General features: G+C 41.7%; 1 long non-coding RNA gene across 3 annotated transcripts in view; it reads right to left on the reverse strand.

The window, feature by feature from the left end:
* Positions 1-7247: 7247 nt before the first annotated feature.
* The window catches only part of LOC106729663, a 196816-nt gene continuing 178646 nt past the window's right edge, over positions 7248-25417 (reverse strand). For all 3 annotated transcript variants that reach the window (XR_004316519.1, XR_004316517.1, XR_004316518.1), the window contains 2 exons: positions 12255-12315; positions 7248-10043 (listed from right to left, as the gene is read on the reverse strand). This is a non-coding gene — a long non-coding RNA (uncharacterized LOC106729663). The remainder of the gene's footprint in view (positions 10044-12254; positions 12316-25417) is intronic.

Genomic DNA, 25417 nt, shown 5'->3' on the forward strand with positions numbered 1-25417 from the left:
GCTGAATGTCCATGTTAGGTGATGGAGCCAGGCTTCACACTCCTGTCTGTCCCACTCCCAAGCTCAAACCTTTCTCATCAAGTGATAACTTTCTCTCATGGGGGATGTTTGGGTTAGAGGCAACCCATTACTTCCCATGACTTACTAGTCAGGAAGTAATTTAGAAACCTCTTTAATTACACAACACAGGTCATATCCCATCTGGATGTTTAGAACTAATTAGTAGTTTTATTAGAAAAGTTCAACTTGCACATGACACTTTTTTCCCCCACACACTACAATGCAAGGCAAGCTTCTTTCCTCCTTCACCCTCTCCATCCCCACCAGTTCCATTCTCCAAAGTCTTAAATATCACTTCAAAAAATTATTCATTTGTAAGCATCTTCTTTATAATATAAAGAAATGAGACCATACTTCATAGACAGATGTCTTCCTATTTGTAGACCCTTATTCTAGAGTGAGTGAAACAGAGGATCAGTGAGCTACAGTTGACTCATAACTCATCTTGATCATTGAATGTGAGAACAGGGGCCCCCGGAGAGGAACCTACCTATCCCTCTCCATTTGATAGACCAGGAAAGCAATGCCCAGAGAGGGTAAGGAACTTTCTGTAGATCCCACAGCAAGCCAGTGGCAGAATCAGGATTGTCGGAAGACAGGCAGAGTCAGGTGCATGGGGTTAGGGGCAGTAGTACAGATAACAAGTGTTGCCAACTTGAAACTGACTCGAAGGTGATCATGATGAAAGCAACAAAGTTTTTTAACCGGCCACTCAGGACATGGGATTGCACATCAGTTCTGCCTCTGTCTCTCAAGAGGATGCTGCTATCAGGAATAACCTATGCATGTATAAACATTTTTTAAAAATACACAGATGAGATCATACTTTCATGGTGATCCAGGCTTCATTGCTTACATCCCCAATGTACAGATGAGGAAAAGGAGGCACAGGGCATGACTCAGCAGCTTACCACAAGAATCTCCTGGACACCTGCCTGGGCTTCTGTCAGATGCACTTGGGTGAATTTCTATTCGGCATTCTTACTGAGGTCTTATTGTTAAGAACACGTTCTTTGGGTTTCCTGCTTATCTCTAAGCTGGAGAAAATGTGCATGTTCTTTTTTTCTGTTTGCTTTTTCAACTTTCAGCTTCCATGACGTTAAAAAAAAAAAAAAAAAAAAGTAAGCTGAGCCAGTCTAGTCTAAAAGCAGCCTGTTTGCAATGTGATATGGGACCTGGACTGCAAACAGCTAAACCCCGGTGTAGGGTTCTCTAAACACATTTCAACAATTTTTCCAAGTGCCAATTGGTTTATTTCCACTGAAACACTTGAAGATGATAAAATAACAGTACATTTCCTACTCTACTGAATGAGTGATGGTAAAATGGTACTTACATATATCAGAAGGGAAAATAGAAAGCTAATGGAATTTTTTTTTTTTTTACGTTGAAGCATAGGCATCCTTTAACATTCCTTGTATTTAGCCAAAGGCATTTTAAAGGTTAGAACTGGTTAAGGCAAAAGTCTTATAGTCCATAGTTTTTGTTAAGGTTGATATTTGGTAGACCAGATAACTTCTAACCCTGTAACATCACTTTCTGCTTTAAAATTTATGATTCTCTGTAAAAATAAAGTCATCTGCTCCCTAAACCTGAGTTGTTTTTTGTTTGTTTCAGAGTTTACTGTGTATATGCAAAAAAATATATATATTGTATGATCCATTGTTTTGCCAAAAGCCATTAATTCCCTTTGTCAGTGTAGGCATAATGAGTGATCTTTCAATATGAGAATATCACAGAAAAGCACAGATAAAATGATGGTCTCTTCCAGCCTAAATGCTAGAATTATGTGATTTAAATTGTGGCATCAGGTCTAATCTCATCGGCTTTGGAAATTGCTCCCTCTCATCCTCTCTAACCTCCTTCTCCTCTTTCATCTGCGGAGGGAGAGTGAGGTAGGTAAATACGACTAATATTATGCGAGTGGAAGGAAATGCAGTATAACTTTTAAGGTCCTACTTTAATACCTATGACTAATGAAACATTAATTATAGTGCTACATAAATCTTGAGGAGATTTCAAAGCTAAGTCTGCTCTTCTTTTCATTCCATTGACTTATCATCCAGGAGTCCCACCCTATCCAGGATAGCTCCTTCTTATTGGCTATCCTCAACAGTCCAATCCAAATATAACTCTTTAGTCCTTCAAAAGTGGCATTCACGTCCCCTCCCAATCCTTCTCCATGCTCTCCATGTTTCATTCCATGAACCCCGAAGTTCAACCAACATCTTCCCTCTTCCTGAAGAATCTGCAACTTTTCCCACCTCCTGGTTGCCTAACGTCCATTGCTCCCTTAATCCAGGGCCTTAGTATGACCAGTTGAAATCTCTCCCACCACCCTCTTCTGGCCCACAGTCACACCAGTATGACCACCTTTAGGGTTCTTCTTGCTGCATTGACCAAAATCCCCATCTCTGTCAATGTCTTCACTAACACAGCCATACTTGCCTTCCTTTGCCAACACTTAATTACAAAAGTCATGCCCTCCCAGTCATCACCAAGTTCTTCACCAGAGCTTTCTGCTGTCTTATCTCTAAAATATGTCAACCAGGGGTGATTTTGCACCCCCTTACTTTAAAAATAAAGTCATTCCCTCCATAAACCCAGAAAAGCTGGTGAATATGTGAACCAACTTTGGGAAGTGTTTCTGAGTTGTTTTTTGTTTGTTTCAAAGAGTTTACTGTACATATACAAAAATATATATATTATATGATCCATCGTTTTGCCAAAGGCCATAATTCCCTTTGTCAGGTAAACATAATGAGTGATCTTTCTTTATGAGGATATCATAAAAAAGCACAGATAAAATGATGGTCTCTTCCCAAGACATTTGACAATGTGTGGAGCTATTTTTCTGGTTGTCACAACTTGGGGATGGGAGTGCTATTGGCACTTAGTGGGTAAAGGGATGCTTCTAAACATCCCACAATGCCCAGGACAGCCCCTCACAGCAAAGAAGTGTCTAGTCTCAGATGTCAATGAGCCGAGGTCAACAATCCCTGCTCTAAGAGACAGTGGACACCTTTATTCTCTTTTGGTGCCTTTGGCAAAAAACCAAAACAAAACAAAGTCTGTCCTCCAGGGACACACCCGGAGCTCGCTGTTCTCTTCCCCACTGCTCAGCTCAGGACTGGAGAGAACAAGTGGGACCTTGGAGAACTAGCCTCTCTGCTCCCCATGTGGCCTCTTCTCCCTCCTGAGCAGGGGCTGGGACAGAGGGACTCCGTCTGGGCAGAAGAACCCATTCACACCAACGGCTTTCAACCCAGGCTACATAGCACATGTGTGTCATTTCAAATATTTTACATATTTAGAATACGGATACTCAGAATTCAAACTGAATTGGTCTGGGATGGGGTCTGAGTGATATTTTTTAAAACCCCCCAGACAATACCAATGTGCAACCAGAGCCAATAACCCCCTGGGCTGGCAGCCTGGTCCTCGTGGGGAGAACAGACCTACCCAAAGAGCTGTGGGAAATTACTCTCCCCAGGCCCTTTAACACTATGGAACAGCAGGAGGGAAGTCTTTCAGTTGTGTGGTCAGCCTTGGTCATCTAGGCAAATGTAGATTATCTGAGCGTCTTTGTTCAGAGTCTTTCTGTAACTCAAGCAGGGGCTTACTCTAATTTTTAACATTTATCAAAATCAGGAACAGAGGGTAAATCAAAGCTTAAAAGCTATCTTCATAATTAAGCACTATCTGCTAGCTATTTATTTGTCTTGGGGTAAAATATGCCTTTTTCCTCTTGCAGAAAAATAAAATAATCCTAAATTAAAGCTCTGAGATGGATTACAACTTGCGAAAAACAATGGGATAGTATCATAAATCACAAACATCGCCTCTATGAAATATGACCAGTCTCATTCTGTACATTTCCTCCCCGTTTCAAAACAATGGAGTCTTTACAAGGCAAATTAATCTAGCATTAACCTTGGGATCATTACTGTGCTCTCACTGATGAAATCGGTAACGTAAAAATACTTCTCAATGCTCAAGAATCTCATTAAATAATCTGTAACTTAAGTCAATCCTATCTAATTTCCGTTTCTTTCTTTTCTTATTCTTCTGTAGCCACACACTCAGCATCCTAGAGAAGAAGCAACATTGGACCCCAAGCTGAGAAGCCTGGAGTTCATGCTATGGTACCACTTCAGCAAGTCACTTTCTCTAGACTGTTCCCTCATCAGTAAAGTGATGGTGTCACCAGGTGATATGCCAATCCTTTCCAAGTTTAGGAATTAGGAGAAGGTACATGACTAGTTTGGCCAACTTTAAATAACCATGTGGTGCCTGGTTTTCTGCCTTGGCATATAGTGTGGGAATGTGTTATATATCAATCAGCAAGCATTTACTGAGCACACTCAATACAAAAAATACAGGGCATTGTTACGGAAAAATCAAAGAAATAGATATTATTATATCTCTAAGGTTTTAATATCAATAAGGTTATAATTTGGTTGGAGAGATACAGTGACATCAGATAAAAACATTTCAAAATGCCAATTGGTATTTCATTAAGTCAGTGATCGTTGATTGGAAACCGATTGCAGAGTTAGATCCTAACCTAATGAATATCACAGGTAACAGAGCTGATACGTTTAGGGAAAGATGCAAACTTTTCTTCCTTTGTTATAAACTGCAGTAACGCACTGCATTAACACGTCAGTTAGTGGCGTGGTGTTATCTTCGATCTCAAGTATCTTTCAAGTACCTAACTTACTACTGTGGAAATAACATCTGTTTCTCCTATTTCTGGGTAATTCTGAAAATTCTTTCCCTATCATCTGCTCCTACAGCTGAGATGATCACCTCTTCTGGGTTCCACTGAATGTTCCTAAGTTGAGAGCTGATGGTCATCAATAATTTGGTAGCTAATTTAATTAAATACGCAGTAACTGAGTACTTAGTAGGCTATGTGCTTCTCAAGCATTGTGTCAAATGCTGGCAATACAGAGAGAACCTATTATTTGTAACTTGCCTATGTAGTTCATAGTCAAGCAGGGAAAAGTATGTGGAATAATTAAATTGTGGTACACTGTGATAAATGTACAATAAGGTCTGTTCAGTGTTTGGAGGTAGCTCATTAATTCATTTATTTAACAAATATGTATTTAGTGTTTATTTCTTCTGGTCACTATCCAAGGCATGTAGCATACGTTGGGGAAAAAACAGACTCGGTCCCTAACCTTATGGAGCTTGAAGCTTAATGGAAGAATGGACAAGTAACAAGTGAATGAACAAAAAACAAAATCAGCATGTAATTTCCAAAAATGTTCATTTCTATAAAAGAAACAAAGAGAGCAGTGATAATGAAAGGGGTGAACCTATCCTCTTGAAGTGGTCCTTGAAATGTTTTCTCAGACATCTCAGCTGAGACCCAAAGAACAGAAGGGCCTTCATGCCGAGAGCAGAGGTGAGATCCCCTGGGGCCGGCAGGCACGGCATGGGCTAAGGCTCAGAGACAGAAATGCGAGTGGTGAGTCGGGGGACTAAGTCAGCCGTGTGGTTAAAGAGGAGGGTGATGAGGATGAGGCTGGAGGCAGACCACACAGGGCTTTATGGCCCACCATATAGAACCTCATGTAAAGCTCAACAAGAAGCCATTGATGGTGCGAATCCATTCAGGTTTTTGCAAATAACTCTGGATGCTGAATGGAGACTGGCCTGGAGAGGGACATTCGTGGGTCTGGGCAGACCACATAGGAAGTTGAGGTGACTGGGCTGGTGGCTGTGGGAATGCAAGAAAAGGAAAAGAAAAAAGAATCCTGGATTTGAGGTTTCTTTTGGAGAAAGAAGCAATAGGACTGTGATGGATATGGAGAGAGCCAGGGGAAGAGAAAGCCCATGTGATGGTGTCAGAGAGGACACTTCACACACACGCCCGGAGCTTGGGAAAGGCTGGGGACTAAAGCCTCTGGGGATTGCATGGTGCCAAAGGATAGAACAGATTAAGTCAGTCAGAGAAGTAAACAGAGAAGGGGCCCTGTGCTGAGTAATTCCAACCGTCACAGGAGCAGAACAGTGTGCTTGACTCAAGGTCCCTGAATCAGTTTTACATCCCCAGAGTGGAGAAAGGAACATGGTGGGAATGCATCGGTCAGGGCATGGCACTGACCGTTTTCTGTTTCCAGAAGCAGAAGAATTAGAAAATAAAAAGCTCCTTGATACATAGGACAGGAAGTAGGGGAGAGTCCCTGAAAGTCATTAAGGAAGTACAAGCTTCTGCTCCCGCATGAGCACCCCTTACAAGCCCTGGATATAACTTTGTATTTGTAATTTCGTAGTTTTTTTTTCCTGATCGGGCCCCCAAAAAACATAAGCTCAAGCCTCACAAAATCTGCCCCTGGTGGGGACAATTAATGAACAGAACTTGAAATTAAAAACCCCAATGACTTGATAATTTGGTTCCTGATGGGGGCTTTTCTGTCGTTGTTGTTACTGAAGTATAGTTGGTTTAGAATGTTGTGTTAATTTCTGGTGTACAGCATAGTGATTCAGTTATACATATGTACACATATTCCGTTTCATATTCTTTTTCATTATAGACTATTACAAGATATTGAATATAGTTCCCTGTGCTATACAGTAGGACCTTGTTGTTTATCTATTTTATATATAGTAGTGTGTATCTGCAAACCCTGAACTCCTAATTTATCCCTCCACCCCCTCCCCTTTTGCCCCCGGGTAACCACAAGTTTGTTTTCTGTGTTTGTAAGTCTGTTTCTGTTTTGTAAATAAGTTCATTTGTGTCATTTTTTAGATTCCGCATACAAGTGATAGCATACGGCATTTTTCTTTCTCTTTCTGGCTTACTTCACTTAGTATAGCAATCTCCAGGTCCATTTACATTGCTGCAAATGGCATTATTTTATTCTTTTTTATGGCTGAGTGGTATTCCAATGAGTGGTGTATATATATATATATATATATATGTATATATATATATATATATATATATATATATTCCTAAGGAATCTGCCCACAACTTCTTTATCCAGTCATTTGTCAGTAGACATTTATGTCTTGGCTATTGTAAATAGTGCTGCTATGAACATTAGGGTGCAGGTATCTTTTCACATTAGTTTCCTCCAGGTATATGCCTAGAGTAGGATTGCTGGACCATATGATGTCTATTTTTAGATTTTTGAGGGATCTCCATACTGTTTTCCATAATAGCTTCACCAAACTACATTCTGATGGGGCCTTTTGATACTACTTCAGTGCTGAGTCAGCTAGAAGTTGTGGGCAGATTCCTTAGGAAAAGCTTTCTTGTTCAAAGCTACTCCCTGACCTGTTTGCATGTGCCTCAACCAGAATCATGGTGACAGTGCTGTGCAGGAGAAAGGTGAGGCCGAGGTCAAGGTTGGGAAAACAGATTTCAGCCATGGGCAGCACCGTGACTGCCAGAACACCTTGCGGGCAACTGATAAACATACCAACCCTGCCAACCAAGGGAACATCTGGTTCTGCAAACCCAACAAGTTTGAAAAAGAGGAGGAAGAACAAAAAGGACAGGCAGATTGGATACATAATCTGTAGAACCCAGTGCAAAATGGAAATGTGGGTGGGTTTCCTGTTCAAAAGGTATTAAGAATTTCAAATGAATGGCAGCAGAGCATAAAGCCAAGAGCAGGGGCTGTTCTAAGCAGGGGCCCTATTTGGCTCCAGAGTCGTGTGTCCATGAAGTCAGTCCTGAGAATGGGTGAAAACTTAGAGATTTGTACACATTTATGGGGCATGGACCGTATTCCAGACACAGGGCAGGACGTTCACAATTTGCATTATTTTTTAACAATGCTGTGAGGGAAAGACCACCAACATTCCACAGATGAAAAAGAGTCTCCAAAAGGTTACGTTATTTGCACAGCCACACACAGGTAGCCTGTTTGTGCGTGCTGAAGGGGAGGGAGTAAAGACACCAGAAGTCAATGCCCAAGTATTGGTCAGAACCAGGAACACATGGGCTTCTATTATTCCATTCACTTAACAAAGCCAAGATGTCAAAATGGCTTGATTACCATTCTTGTGAAGCACAACTGAGGCAGCGAACAGGGAATTGAAAACACAGTTGTCCTTTACCATTTCCTTGACCTATTTAGCTTTGTACCACTGCAGGGAGGCTGTCATTCCAACAAAAGCAGACACCTTTGGAAGCTTCTGGACTTTTGGTTTTTGTATTTAGCTATTCTGGTTAGCAGAGGGTTAAATGACTACTGCTTTATTTGCAAATTATTTATATTAAAAGTGAAATGTCAAGTTCACACAGGGTGAAATAAAGGACTCTTTATAAACATGCAAACAAACGCAAGTGTCCACTGCCAAAAATATCCAAACAAACCAAACCGGAGACAAGAAATAGCTCCTCAGCTCAAAGGGTACCGCCCTGCCACATGACCTCTTCAATAGACGAAAAGAAATCCTGAAATTCAAGACCAAACTCAATCAAATATTAATTTAACGTTGTCTCTTGGTAGACACCAAGTTAAAGGAGATTTGCTACTTGTCCAGCTAACAGGAGCACTGTGGACACCCGCATTACAAAATGAGGCAAAAACAATCCAGTGAGGAACTGGGATTTCTAACATTTTGCCAGCGTCTTCGGTAGCTTGTACGCTCTCCTATCGTCACTCATGCTTGTCTATTTATGCACGCTTATAAAGCATCATTAAGATTCCTTTTATAGAAAAGAAAATTGTCTACTTGAGTGAAAACATACACTCACGTGGTTATACATGAACTTCAAACATAGGTGTTCTTAGCTTTTACAACATTTTAGCAAGGAGTAACTGTAAAACCTGTGTAGTCCTGAATCCCAGAGATGACACATGTGTGACTTGTAAAGTACATGTGGATCTGACATGACTATCACCAAGGAGACAGGGCCTCACACCAACACAAGGAGCTGGAGCCGAGCCTGGAATACGCCTGGGCCAACTCTGTGGCCCTTGAAACTGGTGAAACGGGTTTGGTATTTACTTTGATCTAAATTGTGAAACTCAGGGCTTCCACTGAGAGGAGAGTTTATAGGATCGCAGTTCTGGTACCTCTTCTGAGAAGAGAGGAAATGGACATTAGCATCTCCCTAAAAGAAAGTAACAGGGAAGCCTACAAATTTGATTGTTCTATGTAAGGAAACAGCCCCCGATCGGTAGATAAACAGCAGGCATAACATGTTTGGTGAACTCACAGGTCTGGTCTTAAACAAGGAATTTAGGTTATTCTTACAGCCTGGTCAGTAACTAAGATATGTTTTGGCCTGCTTTGTGAATAAGACACAACTGAAATCTTGTTCCTAATTCCAGAGGTAGGGGAAACCCTGCATTTCTTAAGCAAAAAGCACAACATGTGAACAAAGCCCAATACTTATTCCAGCAAATCTGGAATCAATTTAGTAGCATATTAGCATATATAGCACCTACCGGAAGGAAATCACTGGAAGAACAATATTTATTGATCTTGCAAAAAAGGAAGCTACAATATTATTCTCGTATCTGTTTAGTGGCATGTCACTAATGTTATGCAGGGGCCCAGTGCTCAGAGCAGGTGGCTTCTGCTGTTGTGATAAAGTGCACAGAGGCCAGAGCCAGGCAGCTGGTTCAAATCTCATCTCCATTAGGCTCTGACTTTGCTAACCTCTCAGCATCAGTTTCCTCATCTGTAAAATGAGGATATTAATAGCATCCTCTGAAGGCGCTGCTATTTCCTACATAGTATCTTTACTCCCTTTCTTCCTTTTAACAGAACCATGATTCTGTTCAGTTTTGTGATATTTCCAGTTAGAACACTCATTTTCCAGACCTTGATAAAGTGGGGGTGGCTGTTCTGATACATGAATGCAGGCAGATGTCATCGGGTGGCGCTGCCCTGATGGAGACAGATTCAACCAGTGCAGGCTTTGGCTCTTCACATCCCCCTTCTTCCTGCCTGGAATGTGCACTGGTACCCAGAGATGGAGCCACCACTGAGAAGTGAAGTCACATCTGAAAGGTGAATGAACAAGTAGGATTAAGAAGCCTTGCTCCTTGACCAGCTGCACATATCCAGGATTGCCTGTCCCCGAGTTCCTTGTGACATGAGAAAAGAAGGAGAAGGTGGAGAAGGAGAAGAAGGGGGGAAGGAGGAGGAGGAGGAGGAAGAAGAAGAAGGAGGAGGAGGAGGAGGGAGGAGGAGGAGGAGGAGGAGGGGAAGGAGGAGGGGAAGGAGGAGAAGGGGAAGAGGAAGAAGAGGAAGAGGAAGAAGAGGAAGAGGAAGAAGAGGAGGAGGAAAAAGAGGAGGAGGAGGGGGGAGGGGAGGTGGATGGGAGAGAAGGAAGCCATCGCCTGCTAAGTTAAGTCACATTTAGCCAAATGCAACCCTAACTGATATATTACCTAACAAGATTGGAGAAGAATTTTTAAGAGTGAAGTTCTCACCATGGAGCCAGGAACAAAGACTTTAGAATAGTGATGTACACTGAACTACCTATGGGAAGATACTATTAGCAGGGTAACACTGGGGCCATCCTCAGCTGTAGAGGAATAATTCCCTGCTAAGGTGGGTACCGTACTCCACCTGAATCAGGTGACTTGCCCTTTTGGCAGCATTATTCCTCCCGTGACCTCAGGGAAGCCTGTGGCATGCTGCTTCCTCAGCAGGTGCAGAGCTCCTGTCATTTATCCTGCCCCTTAACTGCCTCCAGGAGTGGCTGTACACTCAATGTCATTCCAAGACTGGTGGGCCCAGTATGATTTTGAATCTCATTAAAAACTCTTGTCTGTTTTCTTTTAATTGCACCTCATAGGGTATGCTAATTAAAACTCTTAGAAGAACCAGATGTGGTACCTGGCACAGGCTCATGGCCCAGGAATTGGTCTAAAAATCTAATTTAATGACTAATGTTTCCTCTCATAATTTCCACACCCAAAGAGTCAAGAAAGGCAGCTTCCTAGGAAAGGAGAGAGCCTTCTAGCACCAGCAGTACCCAAATTGTGATGGTAGCACCTCGAAGACCCCACAAATGTAACGTACGTAATGAACATGGGATGGCCTTGTCCTTCCTGGTCTCCCATCAGTTTCAAGGTGACAAAAGAAGCATTTACAACTTGAATAAAATTCATTTTGTCATTTATACTAGTTTGGTTCACAGTGATTTTATCTCTTTCCAGATGAAAATCTATTTGTCCACATTTGAGTTTGATCTCCTTTTCTTTTATTAACTACCTCATGGAGGCATAATTTTATGAGGTATAAGCTTTACTAAGATGGCACACAGTAAAACTGCATGGGTTTCAGGTGTACAATTTTGATAAGTTATGACAAATGTAAACACCCATGAAACCATCACCAAAAATCAAGATAATGGACATATAAGCATCACACTCAGAAGTTTTCTTGTGCCCCTTCGCAACCCTCCCCTCTTGCTCCTTCTCATTGTCTCCTAACTCCCATCACAAGCACCTACTGACCTACTTCCTGTCACTGTCGATTAGTTTCCATTTTCTATGGTTTTAAATAAATGGAATCAAGTAGTATGTACTCATCGTTTGATCTGGGTTTCTGCACTCAGCAAAACTATTTAGAAATTCATTCATATTTTGCCTGTATAAACAATCCATTTCCTTTCATTGCTGAGGAGTATTCCAGTGTATGGATATACCACAGTATGTTCATCCGTTCAACTGCTGATGGGTATTTGAGTTGTTTCTGACTTTCGCCTACTACAGAAAAGCTGCTAGGAACATTGTGTACAAGTCTTTGTATGGACATAGGCTGTCACTTCTCTTGGATAAATACCTTCGGCATTGTTGGTAGGAATGTAAACTGGTCCAGCCACTATGGAAAACAGTATAGAAGTTCCTCAAAAAATTAAAAATAGAACTACCATATGATCCAGCAATTCTACTTTTGGGTATATATCCAAAAAAAATGAAAGCAGGATCTCAAAGAGGTATCTGCACTCCCATGTTCCCTGCAGCACTAGTCACACCGGCCAAGATACGGAAACAACCTAAGTGTCCACTGATGGATGAATGGATAGAGAAGATAATACACATGCACACACACACACATACACATACACACAATGGAATTTATTCAAACATGAGAAAGAAGGAGGTCCCGTCATTTATGACAACATGGATGGACCTTGAAGGCAGTATGCTAAGTGAAATAAGTCAGACAGAGAAAGATAAACACTGTATGAGATCACTTACATGTGGAATCTGAAAAAGCCGAACTCATGGCTACAGAGAATAGGCTGGTGGTTACCAGGAGCTGAAAGGTAAGGAAAACAGGGAGATATTGGTCAAAGGTACAAACTTTCAGTTGTAAGATGAATAAGTTCTGGAAACTTAATGAATAACACAGTGATTATAGTTAACAATACTGTATTATATACTTGAAAAGTTGTGAAAAGAGTAAATCTTAAATGCTGTCACCACACACACACAAAAAAAGAATTAGTAATTATGTGTTCGCTAACGCTATGGTGATAAACATTTTGCAATGTACAAGTATATTAATCAACATGTTAAGTGTATCAAATCCACACCATAAACTTACACAATTATATGTCCATTGTATCTCAATAAAGTGAAAAAGAATACAATTTTTAAAAATGGAAGAAGAAGAAACTGCCAGTCTGTTTTCCAAAGTGGTTGTACTACTTCGCATGCCCAGGAGCAATGTATGAGGGTTCCAGTTCCCTTTTTCCCTTTGTGCAGATTCATATTTTCACCTGGCATCCTTTTCCTTCTGCCTGAAGGACTTCTGTTAACACTTCTTGTGATGAAGCTCTGTCTGCTGGTGAAGTATTCTTTCACCTTTTTTATGTCTGAAAGTCTTTATTTCATCTTTGTTTTAGAAAGACAGTTTTGCTCTTGACAGCTTCAGGATTTTAAGGTATTGTTCCACTGACTTCTTGCTTACATTTTTTTCTAAAGAATTTGCTGCCATCCTTATGTTTGTTGGGGGTGTTTTTTGTTTTTGTTTTGTTTGTTTGTTTTTTTTACTGACTGCTTTTAAGATGTTCTCAGTGTCTCTGGTTTAGAGTAATTTGATTATGATGTGCCTTACTGTGATTTTCCTCATTATTTTTGTGCTGGGAGTTCACTGAGTTTACAAGTTTTCATTAAATCTGGGCATTTTTTGGCCATCATTTCTACAAATATTTTTTTCTGTATGAGTTATTCATTGCTGTGTAACAAATAACTCCAAAATTTTGCAGCTGAAAACAATACACACTTATTATCTACACTTTCCATGGGTCAGGACTCTAGGGATGGCTTAGTTGGGTGCCTCTAGCTGTGAAGCTCTCATGCAGTTGCAGTCAAGGGACTACCGGCAGATGTCAGAAGATCTGATTCCAGGTTCACTCATATGCTTGTTGGCAGTGTAAGCTCCCTGCCAGGCAGGCCTCTCTCCAAGGCTGCCTCATAATGTGGCATCTGGCTTCTCCAGAGAAAAGACATCTAAGAGAGTGAGAGAGAGAACTTCCAAGATAGAATCCAGAATCTTCTTGTAATCTAAGTTTGTAATTCATATCCCATCACTTCTGCCATATTTCCTTTATAAGAAGTGAGTCAATAAATTGACCCCACACTCAATAGGTCGGGATTAAAGAAGATCACGAATGTCAGGAGGCAAGGATCACTGGGGGCCATCCTAGAGGCTGCCTACTATTCCCACTTCTCCTTTGGGAATCACAATTACACATTTATTAGGCCACTTGAAGTTGTCACAGCTCAGTGATGCTCTGTTTTGTTTGTTTTTTAATTCACTTTTCTCTCTGTACTTCATTTTGGATCACTTCTCTTGCTCTGTCTTCATGTTTACAAATCTCTTCTTCTAAGATGTCCAATCAGCCATTAATGCAATCCAGTGCATTTTTCATCTTGGACATTGCACTTTTCATCTTTAAAGGTTCAATTTGGGTCTTTATTATATCTTCTATATCTCTACCTAACTTTTCAAACATAGAGAATAGAGTTCTGTTAACAGTTTTCATGTCCTTTGCTGCTAATTCTAACATCTGTGTCAATTCTGGGTCAGCTCTGATTGGCTGCTTTTTCTCCTCATGGTTTCCCGCTTCTTGGTACTTTTTTATTACGTACTACACATTGTGAATTTTACCTGGTTGGATCCTGGAATTTTTGTATTTCTATAAACATTTTTAGCTTGTTTGGTGACAGAGTTAAGCTACTCGAAAAGAGTTTGATCCTTTTGGATATGTTTTTAAGATTTGTTAGGTGGTAACGGAGCAGTGTTCAGTGTTCAATAATTAAGGCTAATTCCTCCCTAATACTGAGGCAAGACTCATCTGTGCATGTCACTCCGTTTCCCATAAATTGTGATGATGTTCAGTCTAAAATGTAAGAATAAGTGTTATTTCTGGCCTTATATGGGAGCTGAACATTGTCCCCTCTTACCTTCCTGGGTGGTTCTTCCTCTGGCCTCCAGTACTTCCTCACATGCCTGAACTTACCAGCTGAACACTTACTCAAGGGAGCATCCTTGCTGGGGTTTTCTCTCTGTGGGTCTCTCCCTCCTCTCTAGTGTTCTGCTCTGAGAGCTGCAGCTGCCTTGGTCTCCTCCACGTCTCAGCTCTATCACCTCAATGCAGAGTGTTCTCTGGATTTCTCTTCCCTGCACCACGGCCTGTAAATTATCTCCAAGCAGTGAGCTGGAATGACTACAGGACTCAGTTTTTTATCCTGTCTCAGACAGATCACTATCCTTTGTTGTCTGATATCCAGTATCTTGAACACCAATGCTTCACATACTTTTTAGGGTTTTGGTTGTTTCAAGAAAGAGAGTCATTGTGGTCCCTGTTACTCCATCTTGGTGGAAGCAGAAGTCTGGTCTCCAGGCCAAACATGTCGAGTGGACATCAGCAACCTTGCTGAAGCAGCATGCCAATGTTTAGTCTCTCCTTTCTTCCTTTTTTCTTCCTTTCTTCCTTTCTTTCTGTCTTTCTTCCTTTCTTTCTTCTTCCCTCCCTCCCTTCCTTCCTTCTTTCCTTCCTCCCTTCCTTCCTTTCTTTAAAATATATTTTTATTGAAGTATAGTCAGTTTACAATGTTGTGTCAATCACTGGTGTACAGCACAATACTTCAGTCATATAGGAACATACATACATTTGTTTTCATATTCTTTTTCACCATAAGTTACTACAAGATATTGAATATAGTTCCCTGTGCTATACAGTATGAACTTGTTGTTTATCGGATTCTGTGAGAATCCTCCTGCATCTCCAAAATGAGAGACGCTCTGCCAGAGCCCAGCAGGAGCCCTGTGTGACCCAACGGGTCCATAGGTGCAACTCTTGGTGCACCTGTGGGAGAGACAGAGCCGTGGGTCTCTCCACTCCACCATCTTGGCCCAACCCCCTACCCTCTCCTTTATAGTGGATAGGGATCAAGGAGAAACCCTGGTGTGTATGGAGACAGGTCAGGGGAGAAGGAAAGGAAGGATTAATTTACTTCTTCTCCATGTTTAGAAGCTGCTTTTCACAACCCCATCCACATATTATTTCTCTAAAACTCATCTCATGCTGTCATGGGTTTTTGTCATAGGCTGTCCATCCACGGTTTTAAGGCCCGCAGATGTTCAGATCTTTTGCTTATAACCTGGCACCAAGTTAAGGCCAGTCTCCGGCTACAAGTATCTTAGAAGATAATCTTTCTGGGTTCGTGTCTGTGAGGTTAAATTAAGAAGCTGATTCATCTCTAGCAGTTAACACTGAACCATTTGGTGCTGCCCACCAATGGCCAATAATATGTCAGCAGCGCCTCCGTATAAATTCTGTCTGCTGCCTGTGAAAAGAATACTGATTAGCTTGACTGTACAAGAATCTAATTAGCATTCCCTCTTCTCATCTAATTTTTTAAATGTAATTTTGTTAATGTGAATTTTAATAGTGATTTATGGTAACAGCATCCCTTTACCTTCTCATGTAACGAAGTAACTTCTTTTTGAGGTCAAAGTCTCGCCAGAGCTGCCTTGCTCATAATTCTCATTCTTTTCCATTTCCTGTTACAATATTTTTGTAATATTTTTTAATCTTCCACTTTCAATCATACTTAACTGCACCCCATTCTCAGGCTGCTTAGTGCACTCAGTGTCAGACTTCAGAAAGCACATGTTTCCTGGAAAGGCTGTTCTTCATTAGCCAGGGAGAACAGGAAATGTTCATGTCAATGCTCTGAGAACCATTGTCTCCTATGGCCAGAGGAAGTGGGTTCACACCAAGTTATGTAACCTAGAGGGTTCAACGAATGCTTTAGTTAGGGCAGGGGGACAGTATCGGCCGAAAAGCAGCATGGCCACTTCTGAAGGGGGGAAAGAGCCTTGATAAGCACATCTGATTAAATATTTTTTCTGCTCTGGAATTTGTTATGAACCTGACATTTGTCTTAGTAATACACTGCTTTCCACAATCTGCATAGATAAGCACCAAATAATTACCAGAAAAATAATGCTGCAGTGTGGGAAGTGGCACCATCCCAATCCGAAGGAGCCAACATGCATTCCCAAGCCTTTACTGGAGAATTGCTACAGCAGGGAGGAGAAACAGATGTGACAGCCTTGAAGCGAGAGAAGCTTCTTGGAGCTCCAAGAATTTGAGGCAGTCAAGATTGTTGTGGTTAAGAGCACAAGTTCTAGGGCATGACTCTCTGGGTTTAAACCTCAATCCTGCTACTTCCTTGCTGTGTGAACCTGGGAAATTTACTTAACATCTCTGTGTCTCAATTTTGCCTTCTGTAAGATGGGGATATAATAGTATCTACCTCATAGAATTGCTGTCCTGTGACAACTCAATTAAAATAAGTTAATATATGGAAGCAGACCAGTGTCTGACATACACCAGTGTTAGCTGCTATTTTTCTTTTTCTTATTGAGATATATTTGACGTATCACATTGTGCAAATTTAAAGCAGACAATGTATTGACTTGATACATTCATATATTGTATAGGCATACCTCAGAGATAGTTTTGATTTGGTTCCAGACCATGGCAATAAAGCAAATATCTCAATAAAGTGGGACACAAGAATTTCTTTGGTTTCCCAGTGCATATAAAAGTTATGTCTATGAAGTATGCTATAGCATTATGTCTAAACACAATGTATACACCTTAATTTAAAAATACTTTGTTGCTAAAAATGCTAAAAAAAATCTGAGCCTTCAACAAGCTGTAATCATCTTGCTAGTCAAGGGTCTTGCCTTGATGTTGGTGGCTGACTGATTGGGGTGGCTGTTGCTAAAGTTTGTGGTGGCTGTGGCAACTTCTTAAAAGAAGACAACAATGAAGTTTGCCACATTGATTGACAAGTCCTTTCACAATTTCTCCGCAGCATGCCATGCTGTTTGACAGCATCTTACCCACAGTAGAGCTTCTTTCAAAACTGGAGTCAATCTTCTCAAACCCCGCTGCTGCTTTACTAAGTTTGCATAATATTCTAAATCCTTTGTTGTCATTTCAACAACCTTCACAGCATCTTCACCAGGAGTGGATTCCATTTCAAGAAACCACCTTCTTTGTTCATCCGTAAGAAGCAGCTCCTTATCCGTTGATATTTTATCATGAGGTTGCAGCAATTCAGTCACATCTTCAGGCTCCACTCCTAATTCTAGTTTCTTGCTATTTCTACTGTATCTGCAGTGACTTCCTCCACTGAAGTCCTGAACCCCTCAAAGTCACCCATGAGGGTTGGAATCAACTTCTTCCAAACTCCTGTGAATGTTCATATTTTGTCTTCTTCCCATGAATCATGAGTGTCCTCAGTGGCATCTAGAATGGCGACTCCTTTGCAGAAGGTTTTCAGTTGATGTTGCCCAGATCCATCAGAGGAATCACAACCTGTGGCAGCTGTAGCCTTATGAATGGTATTTCCTAAATTAAACCCGGAAGTCTAAATTACTCCTTGGTCTGTGGGATGCAGAGTGGATGCTGTGTTAGCAGCATGAAAACAGCACAGATCTCGTTGTCCATCTCCACCAGAGCTCTCAGTGACCAGGTGCCCTGTCCATGAGCAGTAATATTTTGAGAGGAATCTTCTTCTCTGAGCAGTAAGTCTCAACAGTGGGCTTAAAATATTCAGTAAACCATGTTGTCAACAGATGTGCTGTCATTCAGGCTTCATTGCTCTATCTACAGACCACAGGCAGAACAGATTCAGCATAATTCTTAAGGGCCCTAGGATTTCTGGAATGGTAGGTAAATGAGCATTGGCTTCAATGTCAAGTCACCAGCTGCATTAGCCCCTAGCAAGGGGGTCAGCCTGTGCTTTGAAGTTTCAAAGCCAGGCATTGACTTCTCCTCTCTAGCTATGAAAGTCCTGGAGGACACCTTCTTCCAATAAAAGGCTGTTTTGTCTACATTGAAAATCTGTTGTGTAGCGTAGTCACCTTCAGTAACGAGCTCAGCTAGATCTTCTGGAAACCTAGCTGCAGCGTGTACATCAGCACTTGCTCCTTCCCCTCCCACTGTTATATTATGGAGACGGCTTTTTTCCTTCAGCTTCAAGAACCAATCTCTGCCAGCTTCAAGATTTTCCTCTGCAGCTTCCTCACCTCCCTCAGCCTTCAAAGAATTGAAGAGAGTCAGGTTTAGGCTTTTGCTTAAGGGGATGTTGTGGCTGTTTGGTCTTCTATCCAGACCACTCAAACTTCCTCCACATCAGTAATAAGGCTATTTTGGTTTCTTATCATTCATGTATTCACTGGAGCAGCACATTTAATTTTCTTCAAGAACTTTTCCTTTGCATCCACAGCTTGGCCAGCTGTTTGGCACAAGAGGCCAAGCTTTCGGCTTATCTTGGCTTTTGACATGCCTTCCTCATTAAGCTTAATCATTTTTTCGCTTTTGATTTAATTCTTCCTTTCACTTGAACACTTGGAGGCCACTGTAGGGTTATTAATTGGCGTAATTTCAATACTGTTGTATCTCAGGGAGTAGGGAGGCCCGAGGAGAGTGAGAGAGATGGGGGAAAGGCTGGTCGGGGGAGCAGTCGGAACACACACAACATTTATGGATTAAGTTTGCCGTCTCATATGGGCGCAGTTGTGGTGCCTACCAAGAATTGCAATAGTAACATCAAAGATCACTGATCACAGACCACCATAATTAATATAATAATAAAGAAAAAGTGTGAAATATTATGAGAATTACTGAAATGTGACATGAAGTAAGCCGGTGCTGTCTGGAGAATGGCGCTGATAGACTTGCTTGGTGCAGGGTTGCCACAAGCCTTCAATTTGAAAAAAAACAAAAAACAAAAAACAAAGCAAAAAACAAGTATATGTCGATGAATGACTGAAAAATTGTGCTGAACACTGGAATTTGACACAACATTGTAAAATGATTATAAATCAATAAAAAATGTTAAAAAAAAACAAAAAAACAAGTATCTGTGTGCAATAAAATGAGCGGAATAAAATGAGCTATGCCTGTAACACAACTGCCACTGTAGCAGCTGTTAAGCACCCTTATTGCGTGGCATTAATTATCCTTTCTTTTTTGTGGTGAGAATTGTCAAGATCTAGTCTGTTAGCAAGTTTTATGACTATTATGTGACACTATTGTCTATATTCACTATCCTTTGCATTGCAGTAATCTCTAGGACTTATCTGTCTGCCAGTTGCAAGTTTATGCCCTTAAACATCTCTCCTATTTCCTCTTTCCTCACCCCCTAGCTCCTAGTAACCACTATTTTTCTCTGTCTTCACAAGTTTGACATTTTTAGATTTCACATGTAAGTGATCTACAGTATTTGCCTTTCTGTGTCTGACTTATCTCACTTAGCATAATGTCCTCAAGATCTTCTTGAGAAATTTAACCAGGGGTTACCTCTGTGCTGTTCAATATGGTAGCCACTAGGCACGCGTAACTATTAAGCACTTCACATGGGCCTAAAGGGACAGAATAATTGAATTTTAAATTTTGTTCATTTTTAATAAATTTTAATTTAAACTGATACTTGATTCAGTTATTAGAATAATTTTAAGTATGCTTGGAACAATTTGGTTATGTGAATTTACTTTTTAACATGTAAACGTTATGAACTCTAAATATAGATCAAGTATTTCTGATAAAAATTTGGTGGCCAGATTTTGAAGACAAAGTATAAGAAAAAAATATGGCAAAATATTGGTATTTTAAAAATACTGATTGAATGTTAAAATGATAATATTTTGGATATATTGGGTTAAATAAAATATACTAAGACTATTTTCCTCTGTTTCTTTTTACTTTTTAAATATGGCTACAAGGACATTTGAAATGATGTATGTAGCCCACATCAGACTGAACAGGGCTGGGCTGGATTATGAGGGAGGGTATTTGCTCTGCTAAAATGTTTGGGCTTTATCCTGAAAGCAGTGGGAAGAAATAGGGTCAAATTGACATATTCCATATTTACCTATCAAAAAATGTATGCTGCCAGCTGTGTGGGAAGTGAATTTGATGGAAATAAAACCAGAGATCTGGGGATCAATCAGCTGCAGAAATGTCAGCAAGAGAAAACCATGGTGTGAATTGTAGATGGCAGTGTGGGTGGAGGATGTGCGTATATTAAACAGGTAGACGCCCTCAGTTAGACTGGGTGAGGGGTGTCCAAGTTGCCTCTAGGGTATGTGGGCTGGGGAACTGGATAGATTCTCTGGGACAGAGCCTAAAGGATGAGGAATGGAACTTAATTTACATGTCAGACGAAATGCCTTTAACAAAACTACCCCTGAATCCATCAGCTCATTTAATCAGATGACACAGCCAAAATATTGCCTTTAGGAACTACTGGCTCTCCTTTTCTTTCCCAAACCTGCTCCTAAATGAAGAAGCACAAAAATAAGTCCTGTAACTCTCCCTCTCTCTCCCTCTCCTTTAAAAAACAACAACAACAAACAAACCAGATATATTTCAATATCACCCATTTGCTGAACATAGTTAACAGTCCTCACTTTGTACTCAAAAAGCTGCCAGAAAGCAAAGGAAATATTTTTAAAAAGAGGATGAAAGAGAAGGCCTTCCCCTAAGGGAAGCAGTGCAGTTCCAAGGAAAGAACAGAGGCTTGGGATCCAGATACACCTGCCCTCGGTCCTAGTTCTGCTCCTTGGTGGTTCTAAGTCCTGAAACACGAAAGACGCGCTATCAGTATCTGTTGAACAGATGAAGTCTACTTTACTCTTCCAAGCCTCAGTTTCCTGATCTGTATAAATGAGGCAATTGTTTTCACTGTGAAGAGCTGTTTTGCGGAGGAGATCACCTTGCACATAGAGGGTCTGGCAAATAATACTCATTAAATGACAGCACTTATGATTACATCTTAGAACAAAATTAAAACAGAGGGCACAACTATTTGCGGTACATTTCGGATGCTGCACACGGCCCAGTTTGCATTCAGACTACCATTCTGTGTATTTCCAGGGCAATGTGGATGTACATGGCTGGCATATACCTTCTAAATATTGGGGTGATCCAAAACCCCAAATTTTGTTGTGAGCATCACCTTTCAGCCTTCTCCCAGCAAGTCTCCAAGCAGAGCTGTGGGTCCACTAACATGGCTTTTGCTAACTGTCTTCATTTACTTGTTCTTCTTCCCTACCTGCATGACCCCTGGGGAAGAAATCTTAGAAACTCAAAATACTAAAAAGAGGCAGGAGAGATCTGAGCCAGAACAAAGGTGGTGGATTACCTATGCACTGATTAACTAAAGTTGGCTGTTCCTGAAACGGCACCTGACGCTACTGTGTATTAGCTGAAAAGATCTACATCCTCCTTTCCATGCTGAGTGTGTGGCAGCAGTCTCCAAGTTTTGCTTTTTATCACAGTTTAATGAATATTTATGTATAAAGCACAAAAAGCAGGCCCACTGATCTTCTCTGTTGTCCAAGAACAATACAACACTTCTTCTCAAACATTTTGCAAGGAACTAACACATTCTTACCCGCTGGGGTGGAAATGGGACCCCTAAGAAGTATAAGGCAGGCTGCACGGCCAATGAAATGGGCAAGAAATGGAAAGCTTTTCCAGACATTGGCACAATAATACTCTTGGAGAAACAAAGTTCTGAACCTTTCATCGATCCAACCAGAGTTTGCAAAGTGACTTCACTGTATCCTCCTGTGTCTGATCCCACTGGAAGACATGATCCTGGTCCTTGAGAACTGTATCATTTATTAACACCAACAAAACATATACTTGAAAGAAACAGAAGTCAACTAAGCACTTAATGGGTGATACTGACTAATAAGTGGAAGAAGAGTTTCCAGAAAGGGGAATCAATGTGAGCTGCTGATGCCGAAAAGGTCTGCGTGAAGACAGAGGTTAAGCTAAGCTATGGAGGATGAGTAAAATTTCAGTAAAAGAAGGAATGGAGGAAGGATGTTGGAAAGTTCTGACAACATCCTTGTGTTTGTGGGGGAAGGTGGGATTGGGGAGGAAGATTCAAGCACAAGGAGGTGCCGATAAGTAAGGTACAGGCTACCCACTCAAAATCTCCACCGCCACACTATGTCACTCAGTCCTCTCCTCAATTTCCCTCCTCTCTCAAGTCATCCTTCACACTTTTCTTCTGTGGGTAACTTTAAATTCCTTCTATTCTCCACCACCCTTACTGGTAGACTTGAAATTATTTCTAAAGTTTTGCATATAGAAGTCTTTGCTTCCAAACAGAAGCAAAGACCTCTGTGAGTTCCCAGCACAAGGCAGAATGCATGCTCAGTGAATGCTACCCAGTGGCTGAAGTTGAATTTATTTCCCTCCACATTCAGCCCCTGAGAGGACCCAAGAGTTCCATGACTGCTGTCTTGGAATTTTGAAGAAAAGAGTTGGGGACCAAAGTGTTGCCCCCAAAACTGCAAAAGAGTCCTGGGGGGAGAAAAAAGCTCTGAAATTGTAGGTTCATTTGATTGCTAGCATTGAAAGTATTCATTTTGTCTGTCTCTCTCTGTTTCTCTTTCTTTCTTTCTTTCTCTTTATTTATTTTCTTTGATTTCTTTCAGAATTTCCCACAAATGGGTTCATTCACAAAGAGAAAGCCAAATTTTGGCCACACTTTCACAAAACGTAAGCCTTTGAAAACATTGGTCCAGTTCAAGACACAGTGTCCTCTCCCCCAACCCAGACCCTGTCCCTCAATTACTCCCTGTAATTTGTTCAGCCTGATGCTACCCTGCGTGTCCAGGCGGTTGGGACCCACAGCTGCCTTTGGGATGAGAAAGGAAGGCATCCTTCCTCTCCCCTCGTCTCAGAGGCTCTGAGGCTGCTGGCCTTCTGCCTGGCTATGCCAGAAAGTGGCATGACCACCAGGGAGACTGTGGTCAGCTCAGGAAGAAAATCTCGGGTATTCACAGCTAAACTATGGTTTGAGAAATGCTGGCGACAGAGGGCTGGCGGGGTAGAGGAGCGAGAATAGCAGCAGAAATGCACTCTTTGACTCTGCTTCTCCACACAACAGACTCTAAAAGAACCAGAGAAGGGATCCCAATGTTCATGGCAGGGCTTGGCACAGTGGCAGCCTTACTGTGAGCACCAGTGTCGGCCCAGCAAGGGTTTCCATTGGCGTCTTCTCGAGGGTAACACACGGGTTCTCAAGGCCCTTTCCATGACTTGGGAGCAGCATTCTTTGACCACAAGGGAGACCCCCTGGAGCCCAGGATTTTCCAGCCCAGTTCAAAAATCTCAGATGCCTCTTCCATTGGAGACACTGTCCATTATTTCTGAGCTCCAGTCACACCAGCCTGTCCTGGGAGATCTGCGTCACTGAGTTGAGTAAAGAATCTACCTGCGTTGGTTGGATTTCTTTCTTTTAATTGCTTCTTTCCCCAGCAGAACAGGATTAGGACATGCTTCGGTCCCGGTACATGTATCTGGCCTCTGCATAACTAAACTTCTTTCATCCTAACCACTGCCTTACGCAGGACCCTGAGATCTCGGAAACAGATAGGAAATTCCCTGTCTGTTTCATCTTCTCTGTAAACCAGTAGGCCCGGACGTGCGCAAACATATCTGGAGTTGAAGCTTGCACACTGGAATAGGGTCATGAGCTCCATGGCCCATAGTTATTTTTATTCACTTAAGATAATCAGAAGAAGCACAGGAGGACCTCAGGACAGGCACATTAAATGTGGCAGCTGCAACAGGCATCTCTGGGAACAGCTCAAGGAGGCTGGCACCCACTAGGCAAAGCATTTAAAAGGTGTTGAGGCTGCTGTCACCAAACTGCGGAAGGGCAGTTTGAAGGAAGCAAGTCCTCTCTTCTCAGAACCAAGCTTTGCACACTGTCCTCCAGCTCAAAAGAATAGGAGGGCTCACTTATTCACAAGGCCCTCAATGTGGATGGCCGCTTTTTTTCTTCCATAAAGACTGATGTTTAAAGAAAATCCTTTGGCAGGCTGATTGCAATCTTGTTTGTACCAGAGCAATAGAACTCTTGGTTACAAATATGCAAAGCATAATGAAAAGATTATGGCTCGGTGGCTGGGGTGCAAATTGGTCTGGGTTGTTTACTGCCTGAGGAATGCTTTTCCTCCTCTCCCAGCGCTATCCCACACACAGAGGAGAATCCACAGAGACAAACACCTTTCCACGTCCCATTTCTCTGCTTCCCAAAGCTTGTTCCCCTGTGGACCTGGTCACAGGGAAGTGTGGATCCACACCTGGGCAGGAAGGGCAAGGTGGAAGGGAGGCAGTGAAGAAATGGGCTCCCTGATCCAGGACTGGAGGCCTCATCTGGTTCTGTAAAAGTTCTGGCTCAGCCAGAGAAGGCTGGTATTGGTCTAACCTTTGTTGTAACCGAGCAGGACCCTATGGGGCCTTCCTGGGACAGACCCCTCCCCCATACCCTCCGCTGTAGCTCCTCTCAGATAATACTATCTCTTGCATATTTCCTGAGTTCTTCAGATGCTAAAAACCACCATCAAATGGAAGAAATTAACTACTTGATGCTCATGAACACATAGCTCCCAGACCTTCTGGCACCTAAGGATTGATAACGTTAACCGCCCTATTACGTCAACATCAACCAATCAGAGAATTGTGCATGAGCTGATCACATGCCCGGGGATGCCTTTCCCTCACCTTGCCTTTAAAAATGCTTTGCTGAAACCCTTTGAAGAGTTTGGGGCTTTTCTGGGCATGAGTCACACATGTTCCTTGCTCAGCCCTACAAATGTTTTGGTTTGTTTGGCCTCACTGTGCATTGGGCATATGAACTGTAACACACTGAGTTTGGGTCAGTTTCAGTGATCCCTGAGAGGTACAAGGAGGCACTGCTGAATCTTCCCAGTGTCCATGCTGGCCTGGAGGTCCATCCTCAGGTCCAGGCTAAATCTGTTTTGAAAAGGGGTAATTGAATGGGTGATTAAATCTAAGGCT

This window comes from Camelus ferus, chromosome 3, assembly GCF_009834535.1.
Source record: "Camelus ferus isolate YT-003-E chromosome 3, BCGSAC_Cfer_1.0, whole genome shotgun sequence".
In the NCBI taxonomy this organism is placed as follows: domain Eukaryota; kingdom Metazoa; phylum Chordata; class Mammalia; order Artiodactyla; family Camelidae; genus Camelus; species Camelus ferus.